A 24,707-nucleotide genomic window follows, 5' to 3' on the forward strand; every position below is an offset into this window, starting at 1 on the left:
TAAGTTGCAAGATCCGAGACAACATGGTTTTACCAAAGGGAAATCGTGCCAAACGAATCTCATTGAATTCTTTGACTGGGTGACTGGAGAATTAAATCAGGGATGTGATATAGACGTAATCTACCTAGATTTCAGCAAGGCTTTTGACACAGTTCCCCACAGGAGGCTCTTGAACAAACTGGATGGGCTGAAGATAGGACCCGAAGTGGTGAACTGGATTAGGAACTGGTTGACGGACAGACGCCAGAGGGTGGTGGTAAATGGAATTTGCTTGGAGGGAAAGGTGAGTAGTGGAGTGCCTCAGGGATCGGTGCTAGGACCGATTCTGTTCAATATATTTGTGAGTGACATTGCTGAAGGGTTAGAAGGTAAAGTTTGCCTTTTTGCGGATGATACTAAGATTTGTAACAGAGTGGACACCCGGGAGGTAGTGGAAAACATGAAAAAGGATCTGCGGAAGCTAGAAGAATGGTCTAAGGTTTGGCAATTAAAATTCAATGTGAAGAAATGCAAAGTGATGCACTTAGGGAGTAGAAATCCACGGGAGACGTATGTGTTAGGCGGGAAGAGGGATCTTGGGGTGACAGTATCTGAGGATCTGAAGGCGATGAAACAGTGTGACAATAGAGTGGAGGAGTGGCCTAGTGGTTAGGGTGGTGAACTTTGGTCCTGGGGAACTGAGTTTGATTCCCGGCACAGGCAGCTCCTTGTGACTCTGGGCAAGTCACTTAACCCTCCATTGCCTGCCGCATTGAGCCTGCCATGAGTGGGAAAGCGCGGGGTACAAATGTAACAAAAATAAATTAAATAAATAAATAAATGACAAGGCGGTGGCCATAAGTAGAAGGTTGCTAGGCTGTATAGAAAGGGGAGTGACCAGCAGAAGAAAAGAGGTTTTAATGCCCCTGTATAAGTCGTTGGTGAGGCCCCACCTGGATTATTGTGTTCAGTTCTGGAGGCTGTATCTTGCTAAGGATGTAAAAAGAATTGAAGTGGTGCAAAGAAAAGCTACGAGAATGGTACGGGATTTGCGTTACAAGACGTATGAGGAGAGACTTGCTGACCTGAACATGTATACCCTGGAGGAAATGAGAAACAGGGGTGATATGATACAGACGTTCAAATATCTGAAAGGTATTAATCCGCAAACGAACCTTTTCCGCAGATGGGAAGGCGGTAGAACTAGAGGGCACGATACGAGATTGAAGGGGGGCAGACTCAAGAAAAATGTCAGGAAGTATTTTTTCACGGAGAGAGTGGTGGATGCTTGGAATGCTCTCCCGCGGGAGGTGGTGGAGAGGAAAACGGAATTCAAACATGCGTGGGATAAACATAAAGGAATCCTGTTCCGAGGGAATGGATCCTCAGAAGCTTAGCTGAGATTAGGTGGCAGAGCCGGTGGTGGGAGGCGGGGCTGGTGGTTGGGAGGCGAGGATAGTGTTGGGCAGACTTATACGGTCTGTCCCAGAGCCGGTGGTTGGGAGGCAGGGATAGTGCTGGGCAGACTTATACGGTCTGTGCCCTGAAAATGACAGATACAAATCAAGGTAAGGTATACACAAAAAGTAGCACATATGAGTTTATCTTGTTGGGCAGACTGGATGGACCATGCAGGTCTTTTCCTGCCGTCATCTACTATGTTACTATGTTATGAGTGGGGCACCCCCCGCGGTAGATCTTTTTGCCACTCAGATCAATCACAAGGTCCCTCAGTTCTGTTCCAGGCTGCAGGCCCACGACAGACTAGCGTCAGATGCCTTTCTCCTTCATTGGGGGAGGGGCCTTCTGTATGCATATCCTCCCATACCTCTGGTGGGGAAGACTTTGCTGAAACTGAAGCTAGATTGCGGAACCATGATTCTGATTGCTCCTTTCTGGCTGCATCAGATTTGGTTCCAGCTTCTTCTGGAGTTATCCTCCGAAGAACTATGGTATTGGAGTGTTTTCCAACCCTCATCACTCAGAACGAGGGGGCACTTCTGCATCCCAACCTCTGGTCTCTGGCTCTCATGGCCTGGATGTTGAGAGTGTAGATTTCGCTTCCTTGTGTATGTCAGAGGGTGTCTCCCGATTCTTGCTTGCTTCCAGGAAAGATTCCACAAAGAGGTGATACTCTTTTAAATGGAGGAGGTTTGCTGTCTGGTGTGATAGCAAGGCCCAAGATCCTCGTTCTTGTCCTACACAGACCCTGCTTGAATACCTTCTGCACTTGCCAGAGTCTGGTCTTAAGACCAACTATGTAAGAGTTCATCTTAGTGCTATTAGTGCTTATCATTATCGTGTGGAGGGTAAGCCTATCTCTGGACAGCCTTTAGTTGTTCGATTCATGAGAGGTTTGCTTTTGTCAAAGCCCCCTGTCAGACCTCCTACGGTGTCATGGGATCTCAACATCATTCTCACCCTGCTGATGAAGGCTCCTTTTGATCCACTGAATTCCTGCCATCTGAAGTATTTGACATGGAAGGTCATTTTCTTGGTGGTTGTTACTTCAGCTCGTAGAGTCAGTGAACTTCAAGCCTTGGTAATGCAGGCTCCTTATCTTAAGTTTCATCACAACAGAGTAGTCCTCCGCACGCACCCTAAGTTCTTGCCGAAGGTGGTGTCGGAGTTCCATCTGAACCAGTCAATTGTCTTGCCAACATTTTTTCCCCGTCCTCATACCCGCCCTGCTGAACGTCAATTGCACACCTTGGACTGCAAGAAAGCATTGGCCTTTTATGTGGAGCGGTCAAGCCCCTTCAGGCAGTCCGCCCAAATGTTTATTTCTTTTGATCCCAACAGAAGGGGAGTCGCTGTCGGGAAATGCACCATCTCTAATTGGCTAGCAGATTGCATTTCCTTCATTTATGCCCAAACTGGGCTGACTCTTGAGGGTCACGGCTCATAATGTTAGAGCCATGGCAGCGTCAGTGGCCCACTTGAAGTCAGCCACTATAGAAGAGATTTGGAAGGCTGCGACGTGGTCATCAATCCACACATTCACATCTCACTACTGCCTTCAGCAGGATACCCGACGCAACAAGTCGGTTTGGGCAGTCGGTGCTGCAGAATCTGTTCGGGGTTTAGAATTCCCCTAGGCCCATTTTTATTCTGTTCCAGGCTGCACTCTCAGATGTTCTGGTTCGTAGGTCAATCTCTGTTATGTCCTCGCCGTTGCAAGGCCCAATTGACCTTTCTTTGTTTTGAGTGAGCCTGGGTGCTAAGGATACCCCAGTCGTGAGAACAAGCAGCCTGCTTGTCCTCGGAGAAGGCGAAGATTCATTCCTGTAGCAGGTGTTCTCCGAGGACAGCAGGCTGATTGTTCTCACATACCCGCCCACCTCCCCTTTTGGAGTTGTCCTTATTATTGCTTTTTGATTTAACTGGGCGGGGGCTCTCGTGCGACGAGCAGGAAGATGGCCACGGTGCGTGCACCCCGTGCGCTCAAAGGCTCTAGCAAACATTTGTTGCTAGGGAAGATTTCCATTTCTGGGGCCGCCGTGGACACCAACCCAGTTGTGAGAGCAATCAGCCTCTGTCTTCGGAGAACACCTGCTACGTATCTTCGCTTTCTGGCTGCATATGCTGCTATGCAAAAATTTACGTATAGCATTGGTGCTCAAACCACTTACATATGTAGCCACCACACCCACCTTAAATTCATTGTGGAGGGCAAGTTGGTTTGTAGTAGAATTAGGACGGAGAGAATATATTGATGACAGTAAATCAATGTGAGGGAGGAAGGAGGCTAGCAGGTTTTGCAATTGTACAACTGGGCCCATATAGCCAAGTAATTCTGCAGAGGCAGTACTCCTTTGTGTCAGCCTTGGCACAATATTGTGAACTGGCTGCCTTTGTGGTCTGTTTGCAGCAGTATTAAGACTCCCACCCTGAAATACAGATAATCTTAGATTCAGATTACATATTCAGGAGTGCCATTGTATTGCTGCCATGGTGGTTAAGTCATAACTTTAAATCCACAGATGGGTCCATTGTAAAAAATTCAACACTATGGGCTATGGCACAAGAACTCAGTGAAAAATTTCAGAAAGTTCATTTAGTGAAGGTGAAAGTACACAGAAAGAAAAGCCCTTTAGTGAAACACTTTAGCAGATTCACTAGCCAAGCAAGCATGTCATGTTGGTCCTATATGGTCCTGGTTTGAGCAGACCCGGATGGTAACCAAGGCCACATGGTCCCCTGATTTATGATCAGGTGCTACCACCAGATTATTTCCGGACACTGCAGGAAAATGATTCGGAGCTGTCCAATCTGAAGCAACGAGTACAACACACCCCAGATAACACTTAAGCATACACCCTTTCTCACAGTCACTATACAGAAAAACATGCTGCGTGTGAAGAAGGAGGAAGGATTGGTTATAGCTATCTCCAGAGCTCACGGGAAACATTGGATGCAGTGGGTTCATGGAGCAGGTCCCATGGGGCACCCTAAAACTGAAGAGATGTTGGCAACTCTGAATATGTTGGTCTGGTGGCCAGAAATGAAACATGACATACAGGATCATGTGGCCTCCTGTGTGATTTGTGCTTCATTTGGGAGACAACCTAAAAAGAAAAGGGGGCAGCTGATGAGAGTGCCACCACGGGGCCCATTTGAGAGGCTACAGCTAGATCATATGTGCCCTCTCCCTTTAACAGCTAGGAAAAACAGATTTTTACTCACGGTAGTCGATTCCTTTTCCCATTGGGTAGAAGCGTTTCTGGTATCAGATCAAACTGCTAGAACCACAGCTGAGGTCTTAACTATGCAATTTTTTTTACACGTTGGGTGATTCCTAAGATTATTGAATCTGATATTGGTCCTGCTTTTGTTTCTCAGCTAGTCAAGGAATTGTTTGATTTTCTAGGCATAGAACAGCAATTGCACATTTCGTACCATCCCCAAGCGGTGGGGCAGGTAGAACGCATGCATCTAACAATCAAAGCACATCTCAGCCCTATGCTGAATCTGACAGGGAAAAATTGGGATCAGGCCCTCCCTTTGGTCCTTATGTGTATCAGAGCCAATGTCTTTCAGTCCACAGGTTTTGCCCCCTATGATGCCTTAATGGGAAGGCCAATACCTCGATGGGAAAACCTGCTACACCCTTTTCTCCCGGAGGATCAGACTGTAGTTCTTGCAAATGAGTGGATGAAATCCCTGCAAGAACACCTAAAAGAAATCCGGACCACTGTGCTGGCAAACACAGAAAAGTCTAGGGATTATCTACAGGCGCTGGAGGCCAAAGCTTCTGATTTAGACCACTCAAAGTGGGGAGTAAGGTCATGCTCCTAAACCCTAGACCAAACCTTCTCTTTGGCACAGCAACGTGGGATGAACCATACTTGGTTACAGATACATTAGGCCCAAGCCTATATCAGATCTTAAGGCCAGACAACCAGCGATGTTGGAAACACATCACTCAGTTGAAACCATATGGATGAGTGGTTACCAGTTTCTGTTCTCAGATTCCACCTGAATACAGCACAGATGACTGATTCCTGAATACAGCACAGAAGGCTGCCCACTGAACAAAAGATGTTGGAAGAGTGGTAACTATAGTAGTCACTCATGATGTATAGCCTATCTGTATAGTTGATACACCATTCAATAGTGATAATAATACTTAGTAAAGAATAGTAAACATTATTTCTGTTGAGGTGTTATATAAGTAAGTAGGTTAGTTATTGTACTGTAATAATCAGTGTGCTTCTAGTATGGCACATTTTCTGTTTGGTGTGGTATGTGTTATCCTTTACCCAAGTCTCATTACAGGCACTATCGTCCGAATATGCACAATTGGTTGGGCCAGTTCCACAGATGGGGTATATTGCTATCAAGAAATACCCCCACCATTCCCTGAAGGAAAAGACCTGGTTATCTTGAGTTTCTGCTGCCTGCTAGCCCTGTGTTTCTTAATTACGCCTGATTAACATACCTTTTGTCCTATCTGGGAGCTGGGCTTGAGAACAACCAAAGCCAAACAGGCTCCAGACCTAGGGACTTCAATGAGGAAAATCTGTGAAAATGGTCACCTTCCTTGCCTCAAGAAGGTATACTGGAGTTTGTAAAAGAAAGAGCTGAAATCAAAGGCTGGGAAGAAAAGAAGTTATTTGATATATATAAAGCAGAGCGCAGGGCTCTGCTCTCACTTCTCTCTGTGTCTTTCTCTCTGCACACATACATCTCCAGCCACCAGCACCCCGGTTCTAGTCCCCCTTTCTTCCCCAGCTCTACCCCAAAGCTTTCTCTCCCAGAGAACATAGCTCTGCTTTCTTAGGTGCTTCTTACTTTCTCTGCACAACCTCATCCTTACCTTTCTCTCATTGATTCCCCTCTAAGCCCCCATACAGATACAGCATTGGCATATTTACATGTGCTAAGTTCTGTGGTCCTATATATGCAAATACAATATGCTTTCTATATATATCCAAACCTGTATGGATTGTGCATTCTTTGGGAACCCACTGCCTCTATGAACTGGACCCGACTGCCTTTACGAACCCACTGCCTCTGTGAACTGGACCTGGGACCATCCCTAGACAATGAATGCTGACACTACCCATTAATAATATACCTTAGTTCAGTCATATTTACTGAGTACAGTAATGTTTCTTTCATCATATGTAGACATTGCAAGGTGCAAAGAACACATCAAACATGGAGCTTAAGTGGTAAAGGCCATCTACAGGACATTTGGTGTTTTTGACAGCTGTGTGATATTCTTTGTATTCCAGGCCTTTGGAAAGCACATCCCACTGAGCAATTTTGCACAAGGGTAGTGAGAGTTACAATGGACTAGTCATAGCTCTGCATCCCACTTCTAGGAGATTATGACCCCATACCTAGTTATCAGCACATTATTGCATCTCCCATCACCAATACACAGACACTGTCAATAAAAGCTCAGGTGCCACAGCAGGATGGACAGTATCAGTTTATACACAATGTATGGATATTCACATTAGAAACATTGCTTCACACTCATATCTGCATTACTCAATTAGGTATGCCTCATCAGGGGTTCTCAACCTAAGTCTGGGGACACAGCTAGATAGTCAGGTGTTCAGGACACCTGCAATGAATAGGTAGGAGACAGATTTGCATATAGTGAAGTAGTGCATGCAAATTTATGTCATTCATATTCATTTATGGGTATTCTGAAAACCTGAGTAGCCGGGTGTGTCCTGAAGTCTGGATTGAGAAACCCTGCTCAAGCTGCACACATGCTGTCCTAATGAAAAGACTGTAGCAAGCCATCACACATGGCATATATCATTGTAGGCATGAGACTATGATACCAACTGGGTGACTGCATGAAGACTGGTTTGCATAGCCTACCTATTGAGTGGTGCACTCATGTCACCACTAAAAAACAATAGAGTGAGCACTAGCAAAACAGTTTAGTTTCATTACTCACATTCCTCACCTGCAAGTAACAAAAGGGCCAATAGAAGGAGATCACAGGTGTACAGGGAGCTGCAGGAACAGTGGCTTCTGTAACAGGAGAAATGTGCAGAAATCATGACCCAGTTGTCTGTAAAGTATTCAGTCCCACCTCATCTGCCCTTGACATGGTAAACCCACGTGGATCTAACTTGAATGTGAAATATTCCTCTATCACTTGTCATTACACCTGGCTTGCACGCACTGTGTTCTTCTGGACACCTGCAGGGGGTCATGGGAAATCTTCCTCTAGATCCGTGTTAGTATTACGATGCCCGACCGCAATATTGTGCAGCATGCAATGGGTCAGCACTGACTCAGCTATACATACAGTTTAACACCAAAGTGTGACGGCAGAACAAGTAGATACATAGGCCTTGTACCACCTTGCATGGCTTCATCTTCTTTTCTAACCCTCTGACCAATTGCACTGTGACCAAAGAAAATGGCCATATGAAAGCCTACACTTGCATATTGTTTTACCTATTCATGCAAGTGTTTCCACAGGCAAGGTTTAGATGCGGACATGTTGGCTGTGGCAGTTCTAGGAGAAGAAGGGGTGTGGGCACAGCAGGCCTGGCATATTGCCACATCTGTACACCTTTATTAGGATCCCAGAAAACAACAAGGCAAACGATCTGCAAAATCCAACATGGAAAACAAACTAGCAGATCAATATAATATCCAAACAACTTTATTGAAGATACCGTATGTAAGACAAATGCCCGACACAGGCTGTGTTTCGCCCAACAATAGGGCTGCGTCAGGGGCTATAATAAACAACAAACATATCAAATTATAAAACAGATCATAAAAAATATGTATCTCTATAGAATTGTGCATAAAACATCAATATGAATAATAGTATACATGTAAAGCATGGACATGAATTATAAACATTGAGAATCTCTTTTTTGATTCAAAAATAATATGAATGTGTAGAAATATGTTAAAATAAACATAAAATAACATTAAACACAAAGTATTATTTAAAAATATATAACACATGATATATAAATATGTCAGAAACCTCAACATTATAAATTAAAAACTACAAATTAAAAACATATATAAACCTATATATTATAAAATACCAGCAAAGAAAGGGCACTGGCTTAGACATAAAGAAAATTTAGGTTATAAAACCATTAAGAAGCATAAAATCAAGGACACATACCTAGTCTGTATCTTCATTAAATGAGAGCGGCTAAAAGAGGAGGAACAAATATATAGATAATGCATAATCTACTATACTAAAACTCACCCTCAACGTTCTGAAGACAACGTTCTGAAGTCACTCAGTCACTCCCTGAAGGGTTCATGGATTCATGGTGGTGAAGCCACAACACTGACCATGTCTCTCAGCCCCGCCCTCGCATGACGGACCAATCAGAAAAAACACACTCAATGTTCTGAAACACAAAGGACCATCACAAAACCGTTCCCAGGCAACGCTAGGCAACGTAAGACGGACCTATCAGAGGAAACTACGTGGCAATAAGGGAGGAGCATTCACCAGCAGAATGGCTCATCTGTGCAGCACGGAGAGCACAGAACCACCGCTTGAACGAGAGAAGAATATTCCTGTTGTGGGTATGTGCAAAAATAGACCGGAAGGGGGGGGGGGGGGGGGAGAATAAATTTTTAAATGCCTAATGCCGGTACTGAAGAGTGCCGGAGGGCCTATAGCACAGACTATATTTGGGTTCGCTAGACGTGGAGTCGGTGGAGCTGGAGAACAGTGTGCCCCTCACCATCTGGGATGTGGGCGAACAGGACAAGCTGTGGCCCAGCTGGAAGGATTACCTGCGACCCAGCCAGCAGCAAATTTCCCTACTCCTTCCCTGCCTAGGAATCGCTGGAGACTGGCTGCAAAACTAACGAAACAACCGCACACCGACACACCACCTCCATCATTCGAAAGGCATCCACTCGTTCTACAACAGAAATGCAAACTAATAATACAAAACAAACAAAGAATACCCGGTTTCTCACGCGGCTGCAGGTAACTCCCTACCCCCTTCCTCTTCCCCTTTTGCTGAAGCGGCCAAGGACGTGCCCAACCATCCCCAGCCTCAGGCAAGCCATCTCCCACCTCGGGGATTCCCCAAGCACCCGGGAAAAGACGGCGCTGCTTCCCGCAGCGCATAAATGTTCCAGCATTCACCTGCAGCAGGCCTGAAATGGACAGAACATACCGGATCACCCCCTGATGGCCCGAGACCGTGCTCCTCTCCCTTCCGCCAACTTAAAACAACCATCCGCGTCCTCAGGTAAGCCGTCTCCCACCTCCAGGATGCCCAGAACCCCAGCCCAACGGAGGAAGACGGCGCTGCTTCCCACAGCACATTTCACTTCCAGCGTTCCCCTACAGCAGCCCTGAAATGGCCAAAAAATACCGACAGACCAAGAACGTGCTCCTCTACCTTCTGCCCATCTAAAACAACACTGCTCCCTCAGCACAACACAAAAAAAAAACAGGGAAAAAACAATTCACCACTCAGCAAAGGCTGACCTCCCTACAACCACATTTACATTTCACCAACAGAAAGACCCCCCTCCACAAATCTCCTTGACAGACAAAACCACACACACACAATACAACAGAAACCCACCCTCAAAGCCACACATCAATCCATCCCACTTTGCCAGCACAGCACATCCCCCAACCCCCCCCCCCCCAAAAAAAAAACAACAAAAAAAGACACATCAACAACCTGCACACACACCCCACACACACACACAAAAAAGCCACATGCTAGCACCCGTTTCATTGGTTTAGGAAACGGGCCTTTTTTACTAGTTATTTCAAAAAATGGATAAATAAAAATGATTAAAAAGAGAATAATAATAATAATAATGAAGAATACAGATCAAATAGGTATATAGTACTTACTGGTAAATTATATATCAGGACAAGGATAAAAGGAATTTCCTTTATAAAAAAAACCAGCGTAAGCAGCACAAACCAGCATATTCCTAAATGAATAAAAAAATAGACAATAAAAAATAATAGCCAAATACCAATAATAGAAAAATATAATGGAAAGATATATAAAAAATATAAGAATAAATGAGTATATAAGTGTATATCAAATATCGAAAACTAATATATTGACTAAATCGTGATTTAATGTGTAAATCATGTGGATTACAGTGGTGCTCTCTAAAAAAATAGTGAATAATAGATATATAAATCCATACCGGAACTTTATGCTAAGAAATGTATATCAAATATCAAAAACTGGTGTGCTATTGTGTAGATAATGTGAATTACAGTGGTGCTTTAACAAGACCTAATAGGTATAGAATGCATATCACTATTCACATCCATATTTCAAAGTAAAGTGGCTAGCTGAAGCTATTCACGCACTACTCTCAGACTCTGTTGTAAATATTGAAGTCTGCATTCGCAGCCTATCATTGATTCATGTTCGGAAATCACGTGAGTATTACATTAGTGAACAACGCAAAATAAAACTGTATAATGAAATCAGAGTCCAGGGCGAGGGCTTTCTGCAAGCCAGGTGACTCTGTGCATCGCCAGGCCTTGGCCTGGAGATGGTTGGTGGTTTGAATGTGTGTTTGGGGATTGGGAGGGGAGGGGGTTTGGGTTTTGTTATTGGTTTGATATGGAAGTTGGGGATGGGATTTGACATGCGGCAGGGTGTTAGGTTTACTCAGTTTGCTTGGACGGGTTGGAAAGGGCAGGAGGGAGAACAGAGCTGGAATGGTAAAGATGCTATGTCAACATGTGCTGGCAAGAAGCCAGATACTATAAGAAGTCAACAAACACTAGTAAATGTGTTGCGTATAACATATGTCTGCTAGAATAATGGAATGTGGGTGGCATTACCTCCCCGATAAAGAGATCTAAAATCTTAGCAGCACTGAAAAGGCATAAAGCGGATATTGCATGTCTCCAGGAAACGCGCCTTACCAATCTAGAACATGCTAATTTACAGAAATTATGGGTGAGTGAGGTGTATGCGGCCTCATCCCAAGGGAGGAAAGGAGGGGTGGCAGTGTTGTTTCGGAACGGACTCCCATACAAGGTAACCTTAATGGGTAAAGGGAGTAAAGGAGACTACAAGGGATGTTTTTTTTGTTGCTAGTACTATACGGCCCTAACAATTATGATCCAACTTTCTTTAAGTCCTTGGCTGGAACTTGTTTACAACACCATAATGCTAGATTGATAGTGACAGGAGATTTCAATGCAGTAATGGACCCCCATCAGGATTGTTCCAACCCGAGGGAATCACAATATAGAGGGGCACGCTCCAAAGAGTTCCAAGCATTTAACAAGACGCTCAATTTGGTGGACCCCTGGCGGATCCTACACTATGGAGAAAGGGACTACACACATAGATCGAGGGCACATGGATCGTGCGCCAGGATAGATTATATATTATTAGACCGATCCATATTTCACCTAGTCAATACTGCCACTATAGGGCCAGAAGAAATCTCGGACCATGCTCTAATATGGGTGGAGTTGAATGTTACAGCTGGCAAAGGGGGTGCGAATGGGTGGAGATACCCGGCTTACTTACACTCAGACCCACATTTAAAGAGCCATACCCACAAGAGCTGAGCAGACTATCCAGCTTATAATTGAAAAAGAAAAATGCCTATATTTCGACCCAAATCGGGAGATGGGCGTTTTTCTCGCAAAGGCGCCCAAATCAGTATAATCGAAAGCCAATTTTGGGCGTTTCCAACTGCACTCCGTCGCGGAAACGAATAAAGTTGGGGGCGTGTCGGAGGCATGACTGGGGCGTGGTTATCAGCTGAGGAGAGATGGGCGTCTTTAGCTGATAATCGAAAAAAAGGCATTTTGACCGCGATTTTGGGTCATTTTTTTGGACCCTTTTTTCTCACGAACAAGTCCCAAAAAAGTGCCCCAACTGACCAGATGACCACTGGAGGGAATCGGGGATGACCTCCCCGGACTCCCCCAGTGGTCACTAACCCCCTCCCACCAAAAAAACCCCACTTTAAAAACTTTTTTTCCAGCCTGTATGGCATCCTCAAATGCCGTACCCACCTCCATGACAGCAGAATGTGTTCGATCCTGTCACAGCCTTTCCCTGGGTCAGATGTGGCTCTCGGGTGCAGTACAGGGTCACATCAGCATTGCATTGTGGTAGGTGTAGGGTATTGGGCTCCGTGATTTCATTAGCTTGTGATACAGTCTCACGATGTTGGTAGTTGGTAGGCTCTTCTCCCATGGTGCTTTTCCCCCTGCCTACTGGGTCAGAGTGTACCCTGTTGTGTTTCCTGTTGTAGTCCATGCGGTAGTGGCCATTTTTGTAAGCCAGTTTTAGTTCCCTTTCCTGTGTTAGCCACGTTAGAGAACTTAGTTCTTACCTTGAATGTGGCTGAAAGAGGGCATTGTACAGCATTCTGCCAGCTCTGACCTACTGCTAATCTCAGTACCAGGGAGACTCGTTGCCAGTGGGGCACAACCTCTGATCTGCAGTTAACTGTGAGTAAACGCGGTTATTCCAATAAAAGGACGTTTTCGGAGAGATTAGTCTTCAGGTGTCAACTGGTGTGCCAATGTTATACAGCAGCAACAAGTCCTAGAGGCCTGCGTGTATGCAGGTCCCTGGAGCACTTTTAGTGGGTACCGCAGTGCACTTCAGCCAGGTGGCCCCAGGCCCATCCCCCCCCCACCTGTAACACTTGTGCTGGTAAATGGGAGGCCTCCAAAACCCACTGTACCCACATGTAGGTGCCCCCTTCACCCCTAAGAGCTATGGTAGTGTTGTACATTTGGGGGGAGGGGGGTTGGGTGCTCAGCACCCGTGGTAAGGGAGCTATGCATGTGGGAGCGTTGTCTGAAATCCACCGCACTGACCTCTAGGGTGCCCAGTTGGTGTCCTGGCATGTCAGGGGGGCGAGTGTACTATGAATCGTGGCCCCTCCCATGACCAAATGGCTCGGATTAGGACGTTTTTGAGCTGGGCGTTTTTAGTTTCCATTATCGCTAAATAAAAACAAACGCCCATCTCAAAAATGTCCATTTTTTCGAAAATACGGTTCGGCCCGCCCCTTCACGGACCCGTTCTCGGAGATAAACGCCCATGGGTGGAGAAAGAAAAGACACCAAAGAATCTTAATGAAGGAAAGGGGCAGCAGCTGGAGAGGGGGCGGGGTGCAGAGAATATGGATTGGGCTCCTGAGGAGGGAGGAGACAGAGAGGAGCCTTGCCCGATGGAGCTGACTGAACCTGAGAACGCCTTGGAAGAGCCGATGGACTGGGCTGCTCTGGCTCAGCGAAGGCCAGAGAAACCGCGGGGCCAAACCGGGTCAGCGGGAGGAGGTCAGGAGAGAGTGTGACTGACCAAGAGGGTGGGACCCTAGGCTTTGAGCCCGCGCAGAGCCATTGTTCGTAGAGAGAGAGAAAAGACTGTTGCTTATTTTTCTCAAGAAGGAAAGACTGAACGGTGGACATCGATACTGTGTTTTTTTTTGTGCACCAACTACTGGGACTAAGAGGAGCCCCGGGGAGTTACTATACCTCGTGGGGCGTCCCGGGTGGGGAACTAACCTGGGAGCCAGGAGCTGGCCATGACTCTCATTGTTTGTTTTTGTTTTGGGTGATCCCAGAGCTACTTACCTTTGAAGCTTAAAAAGGCAAGAAGTTGGTTGCTGTGTTTTTTTTTTCGGCAACACTCCAGATGAAAAGAGGGAGAGGGGAAGTAGCTGCTGAAGCCTGGACTGTGTAACTGACCGGCTTGAAAAGAGGGAGAGGGGAAGTAGCTGCTGAAGCCTGGACTGTGTAACTGACCGGCTAAAAAGGGAGACGGTGATTGTATGCCGTAAGAGGAATAAAAAGGCTAAAAGAAGGAGGGATTAACCTCCTATGCAATAAAAAGCTGTCCTGTGGATTATTTTGGTTTTTTGGAGCTGTACCGGACGAGAGAAGGAGGAGCAAACTTACAATATGTTCCTGTGTGTCTAGTGGTAAATAGCTAGTTATTAAGGAATCATCTCTTTAGTTTTAAATTAGTGCTTTAAGGTTACCCCGCGAGATTGCCTATCAACTGCAGTGGTAGTAAATCTCAAAGGAGTGTTTTTTTCCAGGATTGTATATTATCTCATTTAAGCAATGTTTGCTTAATTTGTGACATGATATTAAATAGATTGTTGTTATTTACTTCCGGTAAATTGCTTTCACTAGATATGCAAGCACTTTTTAGGTATAGTAGCTATAAATAGATTAAGGGTTTTCGGTAATTCATCTTTGTTAGCTCCGGTACTGACATCCGGATTCTAAATCTGGATAAGACAGATAAAGTAATAACCTTCTCCTCTTTTCCTCTCCTGAAGTATTAATTAATTCTAATTACACCAGCATGAAGTTTTAATACGAAAACTTAAACTTACAGTTTTTATTTTGCTGTATAGTCCTATTTTCAGTCACCATAATATCCAATGCTTGCAGTGAGCAGTAAACTCAAAATAAGCACAGGAAGCACCGTTATTTCGTGATTTCCTTAGGACCGAATGACAGAGATTAACCCTTGAAGTTCTTATTTTCTCTAAAGTTCATCTTTACAAATGCTTTGAACTCAGTATATGATACAGGGATTCATTACGTGTTTCAGATTTTTAATAACTAGATGGGTTATTCTATGATTCTGTGTTATCCTTGCTACTCTTTGTTTAGAATTCAATTTACAATGTACGCTTACAAGCTGTTCCATTTATCATACTGGTCTATATGAACATATCCTACTGGTCAATTTGTGCATTTATTGCATTAATAAAAATTGTTATTATATCCTTGATTTTTGAATTTTATTAAAATGTTTTAAGAAATGCTCCTACTTGTCTCCTGCTTATAAAGCGGCTCCTCCTCTGTATTTAAAATATACTCTAAATTGTAAATTGATTCCTGGGAATATATAAGCTTATTTTTAGCTATCCCTCTGAATGTGAATCTTGATATGCTGTCATAATTTAGGGCCCAAATTGTGAAAGCATAGAAATGATCAGTTTAGAATTTAATATAATTTTCATTTTCCAAATTGGCTCTGAACTATTACAGAGAACTATAGGTTATTGTCCTTCTCATTTGGCCTATTTAAACCTTGTAAAGGTCACGTGAGGAGGCCTCATAGAAATATATAGTTTTTACATCTTTCTTTTCTGATATTGGCTTTTCTCTATTTCTCTAAATATCATATTAAAGGCTGTATTTTCCTGGAGCAGACTCTGACCACAATGTTTCCTCAGACTCTGCTGACTTCCTGTGCCAGCAAAATCTAATCTACAGAGAAAAATTGTTTTCTACTTGTAACTTGTGATTTTATATAGTGAGACTATGCTCCACCTATTGGTGCCCCAAGGAACTAACAATGCATTCTTTGACTTTTCTTTCTAATGGTCCTGTGCTGAGATTTGACTACTAGATATTACTTCTTATATCAGCTCTATTTATTAAGTCCTGTAGGTTGAGTGAAGACTGCTAATCCAATTTCTGATCTACCGCCTCTATTCCAGTTTGGTACTTCTGCTACCACTGACCTCTGGCAAGAAAAAGAAGCGCCAACTTCTCCAATGAGAATTTTCTTTTGTCCAAATGATGTCATTAATTTAGACCTTCTTGGTTATGCTCTTAAATATTCTATTGTATTAAATATTTTTGCAGGCTGCTCATCTTTTCCAGAACCTACATGGCACTTTACATATGAGCTCTCTATTACAACAGACGGCAACCGTAATTTCAGAAGATACTTCCATCACCTGGACTCGTTATGAGTTTTAAATTTCTGCACATTAGTCTTCTGCTTTGACTATGCCTCTTTCCTAAGCTACCCTTCTTTCTGAATCATCTAACTCGTAAGTCCTGCTGGCCTCCTGCAGCTGAGGGCCCAACCCTTGGTGAATGGTAATCATCGCAGGTGAACATTCCGTACCTACTGGCGATACAGTGCAACACAATGCCCACAATTTTGACTGTTTTTGTGCATCATGTTTTCCTGAACCTGTACCTGCATACGTCACCATATTAACTGCCTACATCCTCTTATTACCTATCTGTCTCAATCTGTCTTGCACATTATGCAAGCCAGAAGTGGGGATATAATCTGCGGACCCTGTTCCTTGAACAATATGAGACTTTGCCTTTTGACCCCAATTAATCAGGAGATAAATAATTTCATTTCCACTATTGCTATTAATGGACTCATCTTTCCTTCAATTTTATTTTCCCATGTTTAATTACTTCAGTCGAGTCCTTTTTAAATGACCTTTATGGTTTCCCTTTTGGTTTTACATTTAATTAACAGTGTATTTTCATGTTAGCATGTTTCTTGAAATATATGTATTACTTCTGCTTATTCAATTCAGGCTGCCAATGTCCACCAAGAGATAGCAAAGTATTAGCAGATATCACATGTTATAGAGGCTATAGATATTTAGGTATCATACAATGCCTTGAGACTAACTTGTTCCTTTGCCAACCTCTGACTCTTGATGGACTAATTATGATTGTGCTATGCCTAGGATAACGACATGGAAAAATCCAAGTTTGTACACCGCAAGTATTACGTCTTCAAAATCTATCCAGGCCCAAATGATGTTAGATCCCCCAAGGTCGTGGCAATAATCTTTACACCTTGCAAACTACTGGACCACAAGTCTCAAGACCAGCCACTTCCTTCAGCTGGTCAGCAGTGACTGTCACTTCTACTGATTCCTTGCCCAAGTCGCTGTGAAAATCCAGCCCTGTTAGATCTTCCAGATTCTTCAGCGCTTCCACCACCTCAACCATGATCGATGAAAGAGAATTCAGAACCAACTGATACTTAATTTGAGATTTACTGTTGCTGTTTATGGACATTATAGATTCATATTTTGTTTTATTTTCAGTTTAGCAGTAATCCTGTCTATATATTGAAAAGGTTTTATTTTTATTTTCCTATTATTTCCTTTATTGTTCTTATTGTTTTTCTAAGAGTTTCCCCGTTATTTCTGTTTATGTAATTTAAATTGAAGTTGATATTGCTCAGACACAGGGGTAACATCAAACCCTAATACTGGCTAAGATATCATAATGTAGGTGTAAACCCTGTTAGTATCAACTAGTTATGCATTTGTTTAACTTTGGTGTAGGCTTACTTAAGCTGCATGTCTTTCTGTAGGTTTGACTAAGCTCCAAGTGGGGTAACGGATATATAAAATGCATGACCTTTGTTAATATAAATTTTCCTAGGATTGACCATTTTTGCTGTATGAGGCAACCTCATACTTGCTATCCACTTTTTAGTGCTCATGATTGGATGCCAATGATGAGTAATAGTAAGGTCCAGGAATTCCGACCTGTTTAAGGATTCTGAATACCTACAACCTAAAACAGCCTACAATCAGAGTACTAACCATAACAATGCTTAATCAAAACCACTATTCCTTCCGAAGACCACTGAGACAGATACATTAGATTATCTCCCCATGCACTATGCTACAGATACAATAGAAGCCATAGAAAGACCTGAAAGTGTTTATTAGTATGATCCACCTGAAATTGCTATTACCCACATACCGATACTTCATGAGATTTTGTAGATGAACTCATGGATTTGTCCCATTCATAAAACCTCTCTCACTACAGGTTTGAGTAAGTCTCAAGAGAGATGACATCAGGATTAAGGCCCAAGGGGTTGGGTAATATAATGGGAATTCCATATGCCCCAAATAATATATCACCTGAGAATGAAGTTTCCTATCTTGCACCATACCTTCTAGCAATTTGTAAGACCAAAACTCGCCCTCTCGTTTGATAGCTTGCCACCTTCTGGAATGGATGATGACAAGCTTGACGAGCTTTGTGTCACCCCTCCCCAGATGGGGTGACAAGTGGGGAATGTATAATTATGGTACAGCCAGAGACCCCCCCCCCCCCCACCGGAATGGTGGCGGGCCCAGTCATAGAGCTCAGGCTATTACAGACCTTGGCCGAGTCAGAAATCTGATGGCTGACATAACTGGGAGCTTACTGGAAAAGTATGGCCTAGTTTGTAGCCCGGATTGAGGCTTAAATAAGCTAAATTAGGAAAAGTTAGGTCAATAGATATGGAAACAAAATGGAGGATTTCAGCACAAAATGGAAGCCGTATCTGTTGCAAAGTGGAATTTTCTCTAATGTAAGTTAGAAAAACAAGTTGAGAAATGAGACTTTCCTGTGAGCAGGATTGTGGTCAGCCATGGTGTGAGAAAGGAAAGGTGTAGCTGGATGCAGGGTCTTGCTTAAGATTTGTGGTCAAGCGAGCTAAAGACAAAACCATGTTAGCAAGATAGAAGCTACTCATTAGCATGAGCCAATCAGTGACAACCATGACATTAGCATAGATCCAATCAGGTATATCTACTGTCATATTATCCATATCCTGAGGGCACCTATAAAAATCAGGGTATTTCCTGGTTTAAGTTAGAGAAAAGGTTTGCCACTCTCTCTCTCCAAGGGAAACCAATGTGTCCAGCAGAATTGACAAATTACCTAATTGCTTTCCCTTGTAAAACCTCTGATTGGTAAAAGAAATTATAAAAGATTAGGAACTAATTAACACCTGTTTGCAGCTGGATTATTATATTCCTATAACTAATTGATTGTACGTGCCTGTTGTCAATCACTGATTTGACTTGTACCTTGGCAAATAAACTCCTCATTCCAAATGATGATTTGTGGGCTTCACTTAATGATGAAAGGCTGTAAGTATAAATGCTTTTGCTGTATCAGGCCATCTTTCACTGCATTGTATAACCTGTGACATAAATCCAGTTTGTCATAAGGCTGGTATCTTTTCCTTAGACCTAACATCTCTCTTAGTGGCAATTCCTTTTAGAACTTCACAACTCCTTGATTACCCCAGTACTAGTGCTATTTAGAGATGGAGTCAGATTTAAGGTCACTCCAGCCTTCTTGGGGGGCTCGGGACCCCTCAATTCACAACAATACCTAATGGACTCCGATGCCCACTTCAGAGGAAATGCAGGGCCCCATAAGTTTCGCACTGCCAGACTACCCGTCAAGGCCTGGGATTTTGAATAATTTAATTTGAAGCCAGCAAAGTCTCCATACTCTTGAAAGAGTTCCAGCAATGCTCCCAGAGATTTCTTTGGCTGAGTGAGGTGTACCAAAATGTCATCCGCAAAAGCGGAGACTTTAAACGAGGAACCTCCCCAGGTCACTCCCTCCACTTCCGGGTGCGTGCTTATTTCTCTGATCAAGGGGTCTAAGGACAGGACAAATAACAACGGAGATAAAGGACACCCCTGACGTGTACCGCGTCTGATTGAGAACAATGTCGACTGCTCCCCATTTACCCACATGAGAGCTTGTGGATTTGAATACAGGGCTTTTACCGCATTCCAAAACAATCCCTCTATCCCCATCCGCTTAAGCACTTCAAACATGAAGCTCCATACCACCCTGTCGAACGCCTTCTCTGCGTCAAAACTGACTAACAGAGAAGGGGAACCTTGCATTTCTACAGTCTCTAAGGAAGCCAGTAGTGCCCTGATGTTTTTAGTGGCCGTTCTACCTTTTTTTTTTTTTTTTTTTTTTTTAGGGAGTATATATATATATGTTTATTTATGTTTAAATCATTTTTATTATCAAATACAGTTATGCTTGTAACATATCTCTCGTCTCATTAACGTAATAACACATATTCTTTTACAATAGTAGCCATTTTCAGGTTTCATTTCCCCCCCCCCCCTCCCTCTATCGCTCCCCCTTTCCCCCCCCCCCCTTCCCCCCCCCTTTTTTTCTCTTCTAACTTATCATGGTCTTAGTAGTGTCCAGAACAGTCTATTTTGTCTGAAATCCATATTTCTCCAGCTTTCTTAGTCTGATGTGTAGCCGCTGATAAATCCTCTGTCAGGTTCTGAGCCCGCGGGACCGGGCTCTGGAGCAAACGTGAGCCCTTGGGCTGCTGACGAGGAGCGACAGCAGCAGGCAAAACCCACCAACCAACACTGGGTAAGCACAACGGCAGGGACTGCAGGCACTGCCCAGCGAACCGGAACACCTGGACTGGAATCCCCCGGACTGGAGGACACAGGACTGGAACACTGGACTGCAATCCCTCGGACTGGAACACACACCGGACCGGAACACACTGGACTGGAGCACACCAGACTGGAACACACACCGGACCGGAACACACTGGACTGGAACCCGGACTGGACCTAGGCTTCACCTACACTTGACTGCCTACCCCCTCGGGTTGAGCCTTCAGGTTCTGGCAGCCGGTAGGACTTACAGGGGCAGCAGGAATGAAGATCCAGGGGTGCCCCCTGGCACCTAAGCGATGGCAAGGCAGACAGACAGGGAATGTCCGGGTTCTGGCAGTAGGTAGGTTCAAAGCAATGGTCACAGAAGGGCTGGAAGCCCACAGAGCAATAAACACAAAAGGGCAGGGAACCTACAGAGCAGTAAACACAGAAGGGCTGGAAACCCACTAGCGATAAACACAGAAGGGCTGAAAACCCACAGAAGGGTAGGAGACCCACAGAGCAAATAACTACCGAAGGGCAGGGAACCTACAGAGCAAGAAACACAGAAGGGCAGGAAACCCACAAGCGATAAACACAGAAGGGCTGAAAACCCACAGCGCAATAAATACAGAAGGGCTGGAAACCCACAAAGCGATAACCACAGAAGGGCAGAACACCCACAGCGCAATAAACACAGAAGGGCAGGGAACCTACAGAGCTATAAACACAGAAGGGCTGAAAACCCACAGCGCAATAAACACAGAAGGGCTGGAAACCCACAAGCGATAAACACAGAAGGGCTGAAAACCCACAGAAGGGTAGGAGACCCACAGAGCAAATAACACAGAAGGGTAGGAAGCCCACAGAACAATAAACACAGAAGGGCTGAAAACCCACAGAGCAAAAGACAAGGAAAGCAAACGGTGCTAACAGCACACTAACCTCGGGACCTAAAGCACTGCGGCGGGAATGGCAATGCAAAGGCCAGGACTGTAGTCTTCAGGTGACTAATAAAGCCCATCAAGACCAGAGCCACAGCTGCAGCAATCACCTTGCAACCAAACAGAGGCTTGACACACAAAGCAGTCATTCCATAGGAAGGAACAGCGGGAGCCATCTTGGAAACTGGCAAGGAGGAAGAGGCGGCAGCCATCTTGGAAGAGGCATAGCCCACACAGGTGAGGTTCAGTAGGGCAATCAGCACACAGAGCCAGAGAGAAACTAAGACAGAGACAGACACAGAGACAAGCAGAAGCCAGCACAGCCACTGACTCCCAGAAACAGGGTAAGTATGAGGGTGGTCACGGCCACAAACGTGACAGTACCCCCTCCTCAAGACCCCCCTCTCGGTCCCCCTGAGGAGTTCAGGTGTCCAGGGGTAACTATGGTGAAACCTCCTGATGGGTCTCAAAAGCCCGACATAGATCACTGGACTGGAAGTCACAAAGAAGTTCCAAAGTGGCAGACAGGAGCGGAACTTGTCAACAGGAGGCTCCTTCCAATCCCCGCTGGGCCAACTCAGGAACTTGGAAGCATCAAGAGGAACCTCATTCAAAAGGCACCCTTCTCCGAGGGACCCCATACTGAACTCAGGAAACAAACCGGGACTGGGACCCGGACTAGAGTCAAAAAGCAAACCGGGCCTGGGACCCAGGTGGGCGTCAGAAGCTTGACTGGAACTGGAACTCAGAGCAGGCTCAGCATCTTGGCTGGAAGTGGAACTAGGAACGGACTCAGCATCTTGGCTGGAACCGGAGCTAGGAGCAGGGTCAGCATCTTGGCTGGAACTGGAGCTAGGAGCAGGGTCAGCATCTTGGCTGGAACTGGAACTTGGAACAGACTCAGCATCTTGGCTGGAACTGGAGCTAGGAGCAGGCTCAGCATCTTGGCTGGAAGTGGAACTAGGAACGGACTCAGCATCTTGGCTGGAACCGGAGCTAGGAGCAGGGTCAGCATCTTGGCTGGAACTGGAACTTTGAACAGGAGTTGAACCGGGACTGGGACCCGGACTGGAATCAGAAGCTTGACTGGCAGGGCCCCTCAAACTGGACTCAGGAGCTTGGCTGGGAGCGCCCCGCGAACTGGACTTTAACTGAGGCTTGGCAGAACACACCCTTTGGACAGGGATCGGAGGCTCGAGCGGAAGCACCACTCGAACTGGCCTTCGGAGCTTGATTGGAGGTACCCTCCAGACTGGAAGCGGAGGTGCTACCTGAACCACCCTGTGGACTGGCATCGGAGGCTTGGTTAGAAGCCCCCCTCGAACTGGACTCAGTGGCTTGACTGGACGGGTCACTTGAACAAGAACCGGAGACTTGACCCGAAGCGCCATTTGCACAGGAATCTGACGCTCCATCGAAGGCTTCCCTCGGACTGGACTCGGAGACTTCAAAGGGCGTGCCATTTGAAGGAGGACTGGAGGCTCGACCCGAAGCGCCACTTGCATAGGAATCTGACGCTCCATCGAAGGCTTCCCTCGGACTGGACTCGGAGACTTCAAAGGGCGTGCCATTTGAAGGAGGACTGGAGGCTCGACCCGAAGCGCCACTTGCATAGAAATCTGAGGCTCCGTCAGAAGCACCCCACGGACTGGACTCGGAGACTCGAATGGAAGCGTCAGCTGAACTGGCATCGGAGGCTCGGTCAGAAGCGTCCCTCGGACTGGACTCTGAAGCTTGGCTGGACGTGCTGCTCGGACTGGATTCAGAGGCTTGTCTGGGCGCGCTGCTTGAATGGGACTGGACCCCTGCTGGGCCCAGAGCATGGAATTCCCAAGACGTCTCCTCTCTGCGACAGCTTCAGGAGTATCCCACAAAGCTGGATTCAAGACCAGGCTGCGGCGATATTCAGCGAGCGTGATAAAAGGGTCCATATCTGAAACTGGGTTTTCAGCGATTCCAAGCCACCGGACACGTTTTCTCTCAGCTGCCGCTTCAGGGGTCTTCTTCAAAACAGGATGAGACAAAAGTTTCCCACGATACTGACGAAGAGTCATAGAAGGATCAAGAACAACGATAGAGCTGGACCCCAGCTGGGTCAGCTGGGTGGGGGTTCTTGCCGGGCTCATGGCCTTTGCATTCTGTCAGGTTCTGTCAGGTTCTGAGCCCGCGGGACCGGGCTCTGGAGCAAACGTGAGCCCTTGGGCTGCTGACGAGGAGCGACAGCAGCAGGCAAAACCCACCAACCAACACTGGGTAAGCACAACGGCAGGGACTGCAGGCACTGCCCAGCGAACCGGAACACCTGGACTGGAATCCCCCGGACTGGAGGACACAGGACTGGAACACTGGACTGCAATCCCTCTGACTGGAACACACACCGGACCGGAACACACTGGACTGGAGCACACCAGACTGGAACACACACCGGACCGGAACACACTGGACTGGAACCCGGACTGGACCTAGGCTTCACCTACACTTGACTGCCTACCCCCTTGGGTTGAGCCTTCAGGTTCTGGCAGCCGGTAGGACTTACAGGGGCAGCAGGAATGAAGATCCAGGGGTGCCCCCTGGCACCTAAGCGATGGCAAGGCAGACAGACAGGGAATGTCCGGGTTCTGGCAGTAGGTAGGTTCAAAGCAATGGTCACAGAAGGGCTGGAAGCCCACAGAGCAATAAACACAAAAGGGCAGGGAACCTACAGAGCAGTAAACACAGAAGGGCTGGAAACCCACTAGCGATAAACACAGAAGGGCTGAAAACCCACAGAAGGGTAGGAGACCCACAGAGCAAATAACTACCGAAGGGCAGGGAACCTACAGAGCAAGAAACACAGAAGGGCAGGAAACCCACAAGCGATAAACACAGAAGGGCTGAAACCCACAGCGCAATAAATACAGAAGGGCTGAAAACCCACAGCGCAATAAATACAGAAGGGCTGGAAACCCACAAAGCGATAACCACAGAAGGGCAGAACACCCACAGCGCAATAAACACAGAAGGGCTGGAAACCCACAAGCGATAAACACAGAAGGGCTGAAAACCCACAGAAGGGTAGGAGACCCACAGAGCAAATAACACAGAAGGGTAGGAAGCCCACAGAACAATAAACACAGAAGGGCTGAAAACCCACAGAGCAAAAGACAAGGAAAGCAAACGGTGCTAACAGCACACTAACCTCGGGACCTAAAGCACTGCGGAGGGAATGGCAATGCAAAGGCCAGGACTGTAGTCTTCAGGTGACTAATAAAGCCCATCAAGACCAGAGCCACAGCTGCAGCAATCACCTTGCAACCAAACAGAGGCTTGACACACAAAGCAGTC

General features: G+C 45.6%; 1 long non-coding RNA gene across 2 annotated transcripts in view; it reads right to left on the bottom strand.

Moving 5' to 3' along the window:
* Positions 1-24,707, bottom strand: part of LOC115478409 — a 361,625-nt gene that overhangs the window by 44,398 nt on the left and 292,520 nt on the right. Inside the window, exons 1-2 of one of the 2 annotated variants that reach the window (XR_003943508.1) lie at positions 8,136-8,176; positions 7,412-7,479 (exon numbers count right to left, since the gene is read on the bottom strand). This is a non-coding gene — a long non-coding RNA (uncharacterized LOC115478409). Of the gene's footprint in view, positions 1-7,411; positions 7,480-8,135; positions 8,177-24,707 lie in introns of those variants that run through there. The other variant, XR_003943507.1, reaches the window with a different exon arrangement.

Source organism: Microcaecilia unicolor, chromosome 10, assembly GCF_901765095.1.
Source record: "Microcaecilia unicolor chromosome 10, aMicUni1.1, whole genome shotgun sequence".
In the NCBI taxonomy this organism is placed as follows: Eukaryota; Metazoa; Chordata; class Amphibia; order Gymnophiona; family Siphonopidae; genus Microcaecilia; species Microcaecilia unicolor.